This window comes from Carex rostrata, chromosome 31 (assembly GCF_964058835.1).
Source record: "Carex rostrata chromosome 31, lpCarRost1.2, whole genome shotgun sequence".
NCBI lineage: Eukaryota > Viridiplantae > Streptophyta > Magnoliopsida > Poales > Cyperaceae > Carex > Carex rostrata.
In genome coordinates this window covers 6022511-6036653 of record NC_135948.1, presented here as the reverse complement: position 1 = coordinate 6036653, position 14143 = coordinate 6022511, and the positions used below count along the sequence as shown (strand labels likewise).

Here is a 14143-nt window from a genome sequence, read left to right as displayed (position 1 = left end):
AATATTACTATTATTGGCCGTCTTGATATCATAGGAATATACATTTAGATAGTACATGTGTTTAAATCACTAGTCGAGTTTGGCGTATTTTTCTCAAGTGCTTTTATTTTCCATCATTTTTATTTACATCTAATATTTAATATATTTTATCAGAAATAACTAATTTTTTGAAAAAAAAATTAAAATACCCAAACCACAGTAATTTTCTGCGGTTTTAGATTTAATTTTTTTTTGCACTATAAAAACCCCGTTGCACAATATCATTTTGAATTAAAAAGATATTATCGTGTAAAAATAAGATAAGAAAACACACACAATAAATAAATGAAACCGTAATCCATTATAGATAATTTTAATGATCGTGTAAAAAATATCACTTTGAACAATTATAGATTATTTTAATGATCTTTGAATAATAAATGAAACCATAATCCATTAAAAAAATAAGCAAACACACACAATAAATAATAAATGCATTTTAAAATACTTATATGGGTAATTTTTGAATAATCTATTAGACTTTTGGAAAAAAAAAACTAATACCGGTCGTTGTATGTCTACCGTGGATAGAAATAAGAAAGTGAAGAAAAAAATTGATTTCCATTGTGATCCGCCTTATAGAAATGGAAGGCGGTTCAATTGGAGAGGAAGAAATAAGCAAACATAGAATATCGCTAAATTTTAGAATCTATTTAATTTTAATTGTAATGTATTGTGTGGAGGCACATGTATTTTTAACTAAATTTAGACTTGTACATATTATTCAGATGCATTTAATCAAAAGAGAACAGACTATGTGATTGAAGAATTAAAATTAAATTTGAAATTTCATCTTTCAATCATAGCTGTTTACAGATGGGACACCCAAAGTATTTAATAATAGAACGGAGATGCACCAAAGTGATGAGCGCGAGCGCATTGCTAATCATTTGACTATGCAATAAAAAAAAATCGTCAAAATAAATAATCATCGGGAATAATATTGACAAATTAAAATAACAATCATAAAAAAGTAGGAATTGGTACGTTGAGATTTTATAAAATTCTCATCCGGCGCACATGACCTGTCCAGCCCAACATTTGATTACGTCACAATAAACGTTATTATTTAGATTTTGCTAAATAGTTGGATATATATCATAAAAAGGAGTCCTCTTCCCCATTAACACTTCAAGAGGAGAAGACAAATGGAAGTCACCTCACGAGGAATGGATTTATGGTTCTTAATTAGTTCTTGTAATTTCTGTGACTACTATGCTTGTTGATAGCCAGCTTGACTCTGGTAAGCCTGAATGCCTTATTACAAATATATAATCGTTTTTTGTTTTTCTTTTTCTTTGAAGAAAAAATATATATCTATATATAGGTCATGCTGACAATTACCTTTCTTTTAAATATATGATATATGAGAGTTGAAATGTTTTTATGTTTTTATGCTATCATTATGAGAGTTTAAATGTTAAAATAAAACAATTTAATATGATCAATACTATTTTTTCTATGCACACATAAATGGTCACGGCATTTCAATTTCATTTTGATTAGTAACAACAGCTTAAAAAATACATCAATATAGATAAATTCTGAATGTTAATTTTTCAACTTGTTGATTTATATAAATCTAAAATCGAAATGTAATAGTTTTTTATGTGCACAAGGAGAAAATAGCATAAATCACATTTAACGGCTATATTTTAACATATAAATTTTAAAATTTTATTATTAAAAAAATTAAAAGATAAAAGTAAGGCAAAGACAAAAATAATAGGGTCATTTCCCTTGTGATATAAATATTGTTATATGCAATTATTTCTCTTGTACAGATGAACTTCTAGCTCTCTGCACATGAACTTTTCTTTTGTTCAAAGGATTGCTCGAAATACTTTTTTGTCCCTTCAATATCCTCAACCTCTTTACTTGTATTTGCTTGGAACTTATCGGGGCACGCATGCTTAATGTAATCATTTTGTTAATACAATCAGGGCTGTTTATCCGGTCCGTTTTATTTGGTTTTTAGCCGATCTGGCAATGTATGAATTAAACGTTTCGGTTTTACAATTTAAATGAACCGGTTCAGTTCAATATTTGATAATTTTTCTAGTTTAAAATGTTTAAAAAGTAAAAACCGAATTAATTGAAACGACCGAATGAGTCCGTGTCCTCTAGGCTCTAGGTACCTGAGATACAATTTAACAAATAAACGTTTCAGAATAATTCTATCCGGATCAAATTTTGAGATTCGTGCCTTGTTAAAAGAACGGTCCGAATTTGTAACTTGCACGGATTCCGACCGAATTCCCAAGGGTCAAATCTTTGACCCAAAACTGGGACCCGGACCAAAACCCTAAACCCCTCCCGCTCCCTTCTCTGTCTGCCATTGCTGCTTCATTCCATTCCACCTCAAAACACAAACCAAGCGCCAGAAACGTCGAGAGACTGTCATCTCTACCTCCTACTTTCCCTTCTCGCCTCCGCCTCCGCCTCCGCCTCCGCCTCTACATTTCACTCATATTGTCTCCACCGACACCAACTGGTGATGCGCGCCTCTCTCTGCCCTTCTCCTCCTCCGCCTCCCAATCAGACTGAGATCCCCTCTCATATTGAACCCGGTCTGGTGATCTCTGAAACTTCACCGGATGTTCTCTTTGAGTTCCCATCTCGCAGCTGGGTTCCACCCGCAATGGATCCGCACCAACCCGCAATGAATCCTCACCAACCCGCCACGTCCTTCCCTGTTAAGCCCAACAACTACCTTCAAGTTACTCCAAGTTGAATATGGGACATATGTCGGTTTATTTTTATGATTAATTTTTTATTTCAGTTTAACCAAACAATTGGAAATTTAGTTGGGTATATTTGGTTTGATTTTAATTCGGTTATTATGTTTATTTTGGTCGGTTCGGTTGTAGTTTTGAAAACGGAATAAAATTTCAGTTTGCCTATTTTATTTTGATTTTAACCGAACTGATGAACACCCCTAAATACAATCAAATTTGCAACCAATTGTGTAATCCATAAATGCCATTTATAAAATTTGATATACTTGGCTAAACTAAAATGATATTCAAATTTAGTTAATTTAAGATGTAACTAGAAAAATTTGAAAAAAGGAAACAAAAAAGATTATAAGATGGATTCCAATGCACTATATAGTCTGTACAAGGAACTGTGTCGTATAAAACTGTCATTTGCTGCTGTACAGGAAAATAAAAATAAATGCTAAAGGTGAAGCATTATATATACAAATAATTTGGCTTAAAGGTGAAGCGCAAAGATTCTGATAGGCATTCCCTCTTAGTAAAATCATAACCTGAGCGGTTGCTGCTTGGAATACTAAAATTCTGTTTCATATGGGTTCAATGCAAATGGACAGATATTTTTTTCAATAATAGGCTTAGAAAAATATGCCAAATAATGCTACTATTTTATTCAGGATGTATACATGATGTATGACTTGTTGTTCACTAATAGTGCCAAGCACGCTTCAGTTGAGTAATTGATGAGCTACCTTCGTTTCATTTTGTTAAAAAGAGCTTTTGGTTCCTTTCTCTTTACAGATTTTATAAACATTGACTGTGGACGTGCTGCAAATACTAGCTTATATGATCTGAATACTAAGTTGACTTACTTGTCTGATGATCAATTCATCGACACAGGTGCATAATTGCTGCTCAGTATGCCAAAGACCTCTTAGAGCAATATGTGACTGTCAGAAGCTTTCCCAATGGGACCCGAAATTGCTACACATTAAGATCCTTAACAATAGGATCAAAGTACCTTGTTAGAGGGATATTCAAGTATGGAAACTATGATAACCTAAATAAGCCACCGACTTTTGATGTTCATTTGGGGGTCAACTATTGGACCACAGTTGAAATAAGCCCTCTAGTTGATGCATCCTTAGCTGAGATCATTGTCGCGGCCACTTCTGACTACCTACAACTTTGCCTCATTAATAAGAATCTCGGCACTCCTTTTATCTCTTTGCTAGAATTGAGGCCATTGAAGACAAGCATTTACGACTATGTAAATTCCCACACAATCATTGGTTTACTTCAATAGGCTGAATTTAGGAGCAAGCAATACACTCAGGTAAACATGCTAAATTAACTAAAAAAAAGGATAAACATGCTATTAACCAATTGTTCCTGGTTAGATTTTGTTTGTTGCTGGAATCTTAATTTTTAAGTTAATTTCTTTTTACAAGTTAGAGAACCATGACATAATCTTAATAAGTTTTGACTAAATGGAGAATGAATAATGGTACCAAACTTCTATGATTTAATTGGCTTGATTTTGTTTCTCCACTGTCCAAAATGAAAAGAAAGTGAAAATCTATTATATAAAATTTGAATCCTGTTTAATAGATTAGAAAAGAGAAGGCCATCTAATTAAGATATTCTTCGGTACTCAACCAGTAATATACATGGTCATCACTCTCATCTTCCATTATTTCTTTAAAAACTAAAATAGGTACAATGATGATCCATATGACCGGATTTGGTGGCCTTACACTCAGACGACATGGAAAAATGTCTCAACCAGCTCCATCGTGAACCCAAACACAGACTTTGAGACCCCATCGCTCATCATGCAAACCGCAGCCACCACCTTAAGCACCAGACAGTCCCTTGATCTCTCCTGGACCAGTGACAATAAGTCCAGAGTATTTTTAGTAATTCTTCACATTGGCGAGATCGAGAACATACCATCAACTGCTTTTAGGGAGTTTGATATATTTGCCAATGGAGAGCTGGTATTCAACTCTACTGTACCGAATAAACTATATTCAGGATGGGCATCATACACCCACACAAATAACATTGAATATAATGTGTCGCTTAAGGCTACATCAAATTCAACTCTCCCTCCTCTATTGAACGCATTAGAGCTGTATGCCATTACACCCAGCACTGGGACCCCCACCAATGGTGGAGATGGTAAGTTCGATCATAGTTGTCTCATTCTATGTACTTCGTTGAATTATTCATGCCATGATTTACTTTATTAGTCCTTTTAATGTGAGAACCCTGGTTTAGTTTTCAATAACAGGGAAAGTGATGGAAACATGAGAAAATATATTGCACTAGTAAGGCCCTTTTTTGAACTGAATAAATCAAAGGTTTTCCTCAAGAAACCATACAAAAAATTTCTATCCCCTTTTTCTTTCCAAAGTTGAGCTCTCATTCCATTAGTCTCAAGGACATAACTAACTATACATAATAACTTTGCTTAATAACATGCCTAATGTATTTTATTGCAATTGAAGTTGCTGCCATGAATACAATTAAAGCGAATTACAAAGTAAACAAAGACTGGAGTGGTGATCCTTGTGTTCCCACAAAGTTTTCGTGGAAGGGTCTTACCTGCACCTTGGATTCGACCAACATTCCAAGGTTCACAGCTTTGTGAGCATTTCAATATGTCATACATTTTACTTCTGACAAATCATAGAAGCTACAAAAACTCTGACTACTAAGATGTGTTTTTTGTTCAAAAACCTATCATCAAGTGGACTGACCGGTGTCATAGTACCTTTTTTTGGAAATCTAAGCGCTCTCCAGTCATTGTACGTTCCTATAAACTAAGATGAAGTTTTTTTCTGTTGAGATTGATGTTCAATCAAATCATAATGTTTGCACTAATCTCTATGGAACGATGGCTGATAGTATGTAATATTTTCATTTTGTGTTATGCAAATTGAAAGTTTTAATTTTACAATTCCTTTCCGGCATTGGTAGAATCCAATTCAGTTTTGTGTTCTCATGCTAACATATGCTGGTGTCTACTACCTTTTTTTTTCCAGGGATTTATCATATAATGTCTTGTCAGGGGATCTTCCTACATTTCTGGATAAATTATCTGCTCTTAATTACCTGTAGGTTTGCAAAATAATCTTTATTTTTATCAAGACAAAGATACCACAAATTCAGTTATAATATTACAAACTTTCAGGGACATAACAGGAAATGACAATATTACAACCACCCTTCCGCCTGGTCTTCAGCGTAAAGAACAGGATGGGCATCTAATCTTTAAGTATGTTTTATTGTTTTAAGTGGTATTTATTAAACATTTTTGTTTACCTATACACTAAAATAACTAGACAATTTTAACCATACTTCTTGTATATCTCTTAAAACTGCGCAGAGTATTTGTACATCTGTGCCCATCTCTCTCCCTTTTTGACAAATAAAAGTCAAAATGGGTGGGCCAATTTTAATCGATGAAGGAAAAGCTGAAAACAAATTATGGTAGAGATATGGTATCAACAGATGAAAAGTTTTTCCATTAGCAGTAAGGATATACTTGGAAATGGCTGGAGCAAAATCCTTGCTTGATGCCTTCTTTTAAAATTAATTTGTTGGGATTGAGCTCTTCAAATTTCTATTTTTTTTTTTCACTTCTCAATTTATTTTTTCTACTTAGGTTTGGAAGTAAAACTCCATCTACAGGAAAGGATACAAAAAAGAAAAGTCCAGTAGTAATAATTGCAGTCACTGTTGTGGTTGTGCTGCTTCTCATTGCAGCTGCCATTGTAACAGTTATGTATTTGAGAAGGCGCAAATGTAAGTCTGCTTTTTCTTTATTTTTGTTTCTTTCTAGATAAATAAAGTTACAGTTATGTATTAGATTGTAGTTTTAGAAGAAGGAGCTAATACTGTATTGTTTAGGGCTCTTATTCGCTACTTTTATCTAACTGTAAGATCAGGATTATTTAAAAGATAAGACTGATATTTTATATCACGACCTGAAAGATGGGCAGTGCAAACCTGTGCCACTTGGGCTCTCTGTTTGAAGCTACTCATCTTAGGCTAAATGGAGTTCTTTATTTATTTTTTAAGAGATACCTGCTGTGGTATATTTTCAGGAAAAAAAGGAAGGCTCGTTTCTCAATCAATTGAATCCTCTTTGTTACTTTCTATTTTTTGTAGGAATCTCTACAATTTGCTATTTTATTAAAATATTAAGCTGCATACTCTATCTTTCTTTTTTATCAATCAAAGGTTGGAAAGACATAACTCTGGTATTTAATTATCTTACAGATGCTCATTCAAAAATTCCAAAACAAATTGAAAGCTACGCAACAACCCCTCAAGCAAATAGTCCAAAAGCAAATACTCATGGCAATATTTCTGGCCAAAACTTTGCAAACGTATCTAAAACAAATGAAGCAGGAGAAGGAATATTGGATTTTGAGAATCATCGATTCAGTTACAATGATCTGATAATAATTACTAATAAGTTCCAGAATAATGTTGGCACTGGAGGATTTGGAAGTGTATATGTGGGGGCCCTGGAAAATGGAACTCAAGTTGCAGTGAAAATGCGCTCTCATACATCTTCACAAGGAATGAAAGAGTTCTTGGCTGAGGTAGCCATTTATATGTCTTACACATTCTTACATTAGCTGTTAAAAATCCAGATATTAGTAAATACCATTTACACATCCTCACACAGTTTGTCTTTTGAAAAAAGATTTAGATGTTAATTAATGAGGCTAACAAAACCTTCTTGGGAAGGTAAATTAAGCAAAGATAATTTGCTCTGTTTCCAGGCTCAAAATTTGGCAAGGGTTCATCACAGATACTTGGTGTCACTAATTGGTTATTGCATGGATGGAGATCACATGGCACTTGTATACGAGTACATGCAAGAAGGAACTTTGCAAGATAAGCTCATGGGTGATTATAACATTTTAATCTGATCTTTTCTCAAGAGCGGGTTATACTATTTTCTAGTGAAGGATTTAAATTTAAGGTCTCAAATCCTTTTAATTTCAGATAATGCTAGGCCTCTTAGTTGGAAACAGCGGGTTTGAATTGCATATGAATCTGCACTGGGTACAAAAGCTTTTTAATATCTATAATTCTCAAGCATTTATTGGTCATACTTCTGATAATGAACTCAAGGCAACATATCAGGAAAAAAACTGCACTGAATAAACGTAAAGAGTACACTCTATAAAAATTGACTTGATATTTTTTCCCTCTTATGTTTAATTAGAAAACCAGACAAAAATTTAGAGACACTAGATCTACAATAAGGCATAAATCATGTCTGAAAATATTGACATCACGAATCAACACGATATCATCTTTTAATTTACTACTTGTATACACAAATAAAATGAAGGATTGGAGTATTTGCATAAGGCGTGCAATCCGCCGCTAGTCCATAGAGACGTAAAGACCAACAACATTATTTTAAATGGAAATCTCGAGGCAAGGATTGCTGATTTTGGGCTCTCCAGAGCTTTTGACAATGATGTAAGCAGCCATGTGTCGACAGCAATAGTAGGCACACCCGGCTATCTGGACCCCGAGTAAGACCTCTTTAATTTTTTCTTTTTCTTTTTAGATTTTCTTCTTAAAATATAATATTTGTTCTCTTGAGTTTCTTGTCCTTTGGTCATACAAGACTAGTTTATGTATGAATTAACAATAGTATTTTCCAACCACTTATTATTATCCAATCATATATCAACTGATTATATAGGTTAAACTGCCTGAAGGGAAATGTTTTCAGTGGGTTGCTTAAAATATGAAGGTCCTCTTTATTGAAATCTTAAAAATATTAGTGCTCTTACCAAGCGAGTAACTCATTAATGATCCTTCAGGTACTATTCCTCATACCAGCTAAGTGAAAAAAGCGATGTGTTCAGCTTTGGTGTAGTTCTCCTAGAGATCATCACAGGACAACCTCCTATAATTGCGGGTCCAGAGGGAGGCCACCTGAAGAAATGGGTGAATCAGAAGTTATCTAGAGGAGACATTGAAAGTATTGTAGACCCAAAAATGCATGGGCAGTATGACATAAACTCTGTTTGGAAGGTTACTGATCTGGCACGCAGGTGTACTGATAATAGCTCTGCTCAGAGGCCTACCATGAGTGTAGTAGTTGCAGAACTCATGGAAAGCCTTGATTTGGAGATCTCTACAGAGGGCACCCGCAGCGGGACTACAACTTATATAAACCCACATAATTATTCAAGAAATGACAATTTTGATAGTGATGTTAGTCAGAACAGTGTTGTCGAGATGGCTTACATGGGTGGCACCTCTGCACCAGGTCCCGTAGCAAGATAATTTTCCCATTTGTTTTTGTTCCTTTCTTCAATTTTTGGTAGTCAATTGTGGAAATAAATTGGTAGTTTACTTTGCAGTCAACAGTTCAACACTTCAGTTATTGTTCTTGGATATTGGCTCAATTTGGGCATTCCTTCTTTCATTTTTTTTTTATTCTCTTTTCTTTGTTGATTAAGTTGCTGATCTCGTCTCAAATATATGGTCTGGTGTATGTGATATTAGCTTGCATGTTTTACGTCATAACTAACCTTTACTTCAATTTTATGTGCGTGTCTGCGCAACGTGAGCACGTACTGCAACAGAGAAATTAAAATTTATTTAATGTTTTGCCAACTAATCTCTCTACACAGGTGGGTTTATTACAACGCATATAATAAAGAATTAGCATTAAATGTGATGAGATGGATATTAAACTGTTAATGCTATATCCAATATAGCCCAGGCTCCATTCTGGAGACATTCATTTTGCAATAAATTACTGGAGCTCTGGAAGCATCCGCTTTATGTACGTCTCTTGCGGTGCTAGTGCACGTAACCCTATGCACTAGGTTTCTTGTGGTGCTAATGCACGTAACCCTATGCACTAGGTTTCCCGCAGGACCGCACGTAACCCTATGCACGTAACCCTGCTATTCCAGGCTTGAGGGCCTGAGTTAACATGGTCGGGGCCTAATAAGATTAAGATGCTGAGCAAACTTTCAACAGACACCTTGATTCGAATCGAAGTATCGAACGAAACAAAACAGCGGATTGAAAACACAAAGCCCATGGGATTGTCCACAGTTTCTCAAGTCAAATATCAACGTGCTCTCCTTAAATTTTTTAGTTTGAATTATACTTACATTTTCATTTTTAATATAATAGATATTCTTTAGATTCTATTAAAAGGTTGGAACATTAATATACTATGATAAATTTGTCATGTTGATTAAAGTACATTGTAGTTCTATAAATGTTGATAAAGACTTATCATTTAATAACATGAGTATATGAAATGTTTCATATATTGAACAGACTAACAAATGAATATATTTATATGTGTATGTTAGTATTATTAATATTTTCATTGTATCTTAGAATTCTAAGATATGAGATGTATTTTTTTTTCACATGAGAAGTATATAATGTAATTAGTATTAAAAACTACTTATCATAAGTGGTGATAAAAATATTAGTTCCTTGTATATAACTTGTGCGGGAGAAATTTATATGTCAATAGTATCATTGTCTCTCATTTATAATGAGTGATGATATTTTATGGTCCCTTGGTAAAGTAAAATTATAATGCATGGAATATGACTGAAGTCCAGTTATATATTTATAATTTACTTAAGAGACCAAAAAACAAATATAATACAAAGATGACACAGTCCGACTTTGTATATTATTCATAATATCATGTGGCAATGAATTGACACAAGTAATGTTATTTGTAACGTTACTTTAAATGATCATGCATTATAAAAAGAATACTTACATCTATGTTATTTGGGTAAGCGCATTGTAGCAACGGTTAGGGTTGGCTCTTTTAATAAGGAGAATTAATTATACTAGAAAGGTTATACAATGGAAACCCTAGTATATTTGTATATAAGGAGAGGTAAAGAAGTTATTCATTAAGCAAGTAATTTTCTAAAAAATTATTTCCTTCTCTTCCTCTCCCTCCTAGCCGCCACCCTCTCCTCCTCTCATATTATTAGTTTCTCTAATGAAGATTTATTAGAAGATCAAGAAGGGTTATTAACTAGGTGCTAAGCTTATATTAGGTTAAGATCTCTAGTAAAGTCTTTCTAATTCTTGTTTAGTTCAGGGTGAACACCAGGAGGCCGTTTCGACAAACGAAGGTATCCAAGAGACCTAGAAGAGAATACGACTTCTCTCTATATACCAAATTAACATTTAGTAGAGGTATATCCAAATCACCTTTAGTAGATAGATTTGTGATGAATGAATGGGTAGATAATTATTCATACATATGAATTGCTTGAATAAAAATTAGCATAATAAAGTAGATCTGCATATGCTTGTAAGATGGTTAAATTTTTTTATTTTACCACCTTGCCGCATCATGAAATCCTTCAGATTGCTCATCTGACCATACACTATATTAAACAAGAAGGATATAATGTCTGATCCCTGGAATTGCACTGTTGTAATCAAACATTACAACCAACAATTAAACAACCAAAACAACCTAAAGAACCGATAACTTAGACTTGATTAGTGATTAGATCTCTTAATACACTATCCCTGTGGATCGACACCCCAATCTATACTATATGATAGGTTCGTGCGTTTTTGAATCGATTGTAGAGTAGACAATTAAGGTTATAAATATTATTAGCTCTAATTTTGACCCGTCAGTTGGCAATCTTTCATTTTTGATTTTGGTTGGTGAACTAGAAATTGGGTCTATGACTAGTGCTGCAGAAGCATCATCGAATCATGCATAGATCAGTTTGCAGGAATGGATGCGAGACATGGATGTCGATATAGATATGCGAGAATAGCTCCACCCCAATTGTATTGTATTGGTCGGTCCAAATTCACGATCAAATCAAAATACCACAGCGAATTCTTGTCCCCGCTACTGTCTGGGAACAAAGTGGATGAGAATAGGTCTAAGATAAATGCACGGACATACCTACAAATTTTAAGAGAATGTGAGTACATTATTGGGAATGTAAAGTACAAATAAGTCGATAAATAGAAAATACTTACCACTTAAATTTTTGTTCATCAGCCTTGTCTGGCAGCTTCTTAAATCGATCACAGATCTTACATTTCAGCATAATCCACTTCGAATATTTTTCATTTCCCTCAGCCCCCATTTTTTTCATAATTTTTGATTGTTCATGATCTTAAAATTCTTAATTATGTATATTAAACTTTAATTAAATTTTTTAGTTTTTTGAACTTTTTTATAGTCTAGCACCCCTCATAAAATAACAAATGTTGGTTGATAGTTTAGTGGTTTGAGTTCTAGTTATTATGTGTGAGGTCATGGGTTCAATTCCCACTAGCCACATTTTTTTTTGTTTTTTTCACATATTACATTTTATAGATTAGCCCCCTTATTTAAATTTTCTAATTCTTCCCTTATCACTAATAATTCAAAAAACTAGCCTTTTGCATTCACCTCGTATGTTCTCCCCGTCACTAGGAGCCCCGTAATGGGTAAACCTCACAATAGCTCACGTCCTTCAACATGACTATGATTTATTAAATAAAAAAAATATAAGTCATTTCTTTATTTGAATTGTCATTAAAATATTAAAAAGAATAAATTTATTTTAGTTGGTTTAGTTAATACATGTTATCTCTCCAAATGGAAGATGAAAGGTGTGGTCTCAGGATGCCACCGCTCCACAAGTCCATGTATAAGCGCCGCATTGATGGCTCCACCAGGCATGACTGCAATCTGGTATAAGCCCAATTGAATCAAATATAATGTGTGTTTGACGTGGTATGGGGTATGCAAACGATAGTGCTTGACGTTTAAAACCTCCATACTCTACATTAGAAATAATTAGAAATTACAATCTGATGTGATTTCTGAACAAATTATGAAAATTAAATAAGTGAATGCTTACCTCCTTAGAAGCCTCACACACCCTATGATAGTATCCACAACAGATCGCTAAATGTCTTGTTCAGTAATCTAGTCTATCTCTCTTCTTCATCAGGTACTTCGTCTGCCATACTACAAAATTCGTTCAAAACTTTCAGTTCCCTCTAAATTATTCTCGCTCTATAAATTATTCTAAACTATTTTGAAATTTTCTAAATTATCCTAAACCGTTTTGGAATTTTCTGAATATTCTAAACTGTTTTGGAATTTTCTAAATTACTCTAAACCATTTTGAAAATTTCTAAATTATTCGGACAATATTCTAAATCATTTTAGAATATTCTAAATTATTCTGAACCATTTTGGAATTTTCTAAATTATTCGAGCAATATTCTAAACTGCTTTGGAAATTTCTTAATTATTCTAAATCATTTTGGAATTTTCTAAATTATTTGGGTAATAATCTAAAGCGTTTTGGAATTTTTTAAATTATTATAAACTGTTTAGGAATTTTCTAAATTATTCGGACAATATACTAAATCATTTTGGAATTTTCTAAATTATTCTAAACTATTTAGGAATATTCTAAATTATTTGGGCAATATTGTAAACCGTTTTTGAAATTTTCTAAATTATTCTAAACTATTTAGGAATTTTCTAAATTATTCGGGCAATATTCTAAACCGTTTTGGAATTTTTAAATTATTCTAAACCGTTTTGGAATTTTTTAAATTATTCTAAACTATTTTGAAATTTCATTAATTATTCTTAATCATTTTAGAATTTTCTAAATTATTCTGACAATATTCAACCGTTTTGGAATTGTAATTTTTTCGAATCCATTTTGAAAATTTCTAAATTATTCAGACAATATTCTAAATTATTGGAACAATATTCTAAACTATTTATAAACATCCTAAACTAATTTATTATTTTCTATATTAATTATTAAAAAAAGAACTGATGCCACTGGTTGCCAAAAAGCTCCTCAGAATAGAAGAGAGAAATGGGACTGGGTGTTAAATAAGCAACATTCCTAACTGCTGCTTTTATAAGTGGCTCTGGGTGAGAAACCGGTTATTTTATCGCTGGTCTCGGGTTACCGGTTATTTTAACACCGGTTGTAGAAGGTTAGAAACTAGCAATATTTTAGTCGAAAAGATGCTTCAAAATCGGCAACCCTTTGGCCAGTTTGATCAGTTTTGGAAATCCTGCTCAAACATGGATATAATTTGAAATTAATTATATATTTTGGATATTAATAAAAATTTCGGTTCCCCATGGATATACGTAGGGGGTAGAAGGAAGAAGTGGATTAATAATTTAATTATGAATGTGCATTTATAAGGTCAAACTGGTAATTAACAGCAGGCTCGTTGACTATTTTTTTTATTGAGTCAAGTCAAGGACTAACATGGAAGAACGTGATCTCCTTGCGACCTGGTGTGATGCTAAGAAAGTGACGTTCTTTATTTGCAAGTGG

The 14143-nt window shown here is 33.3% G+C and overlaps 1 pseudogene across 1 annotated transcript; it reads left to right on the top strand.

The window, feature by feature from the left end:
* Positions 1–2536: 2536 nt before the first annotated feature.
* LOC144547240 (putative LRR receptor-like serine/threonine-protein kinase At1g51880) lies at positions 2537–9211 on the top strand (annotated as a pseudogene). The gene is made up of 14 exons (XR_013509057.1): positions 2537–2758; positions 3643–4048; positions 4373–4382; positions 4474–4940; positions 5270–5408; positions 5498–5569; positions 5807–5878; positions 5956–6039; positions 6430–6569; positions 7047–7375; positions 7559–7685; positions 7785–7844; positions 8137–8326; positions 8621–9211. The product of XR_013509057.1 is annotated as a putative LRR receptor-like serine/threonine-protein kinase At1g51880 (transcript).
* Positions 9212–14143: the final 4932 nt, after the last annotated feature.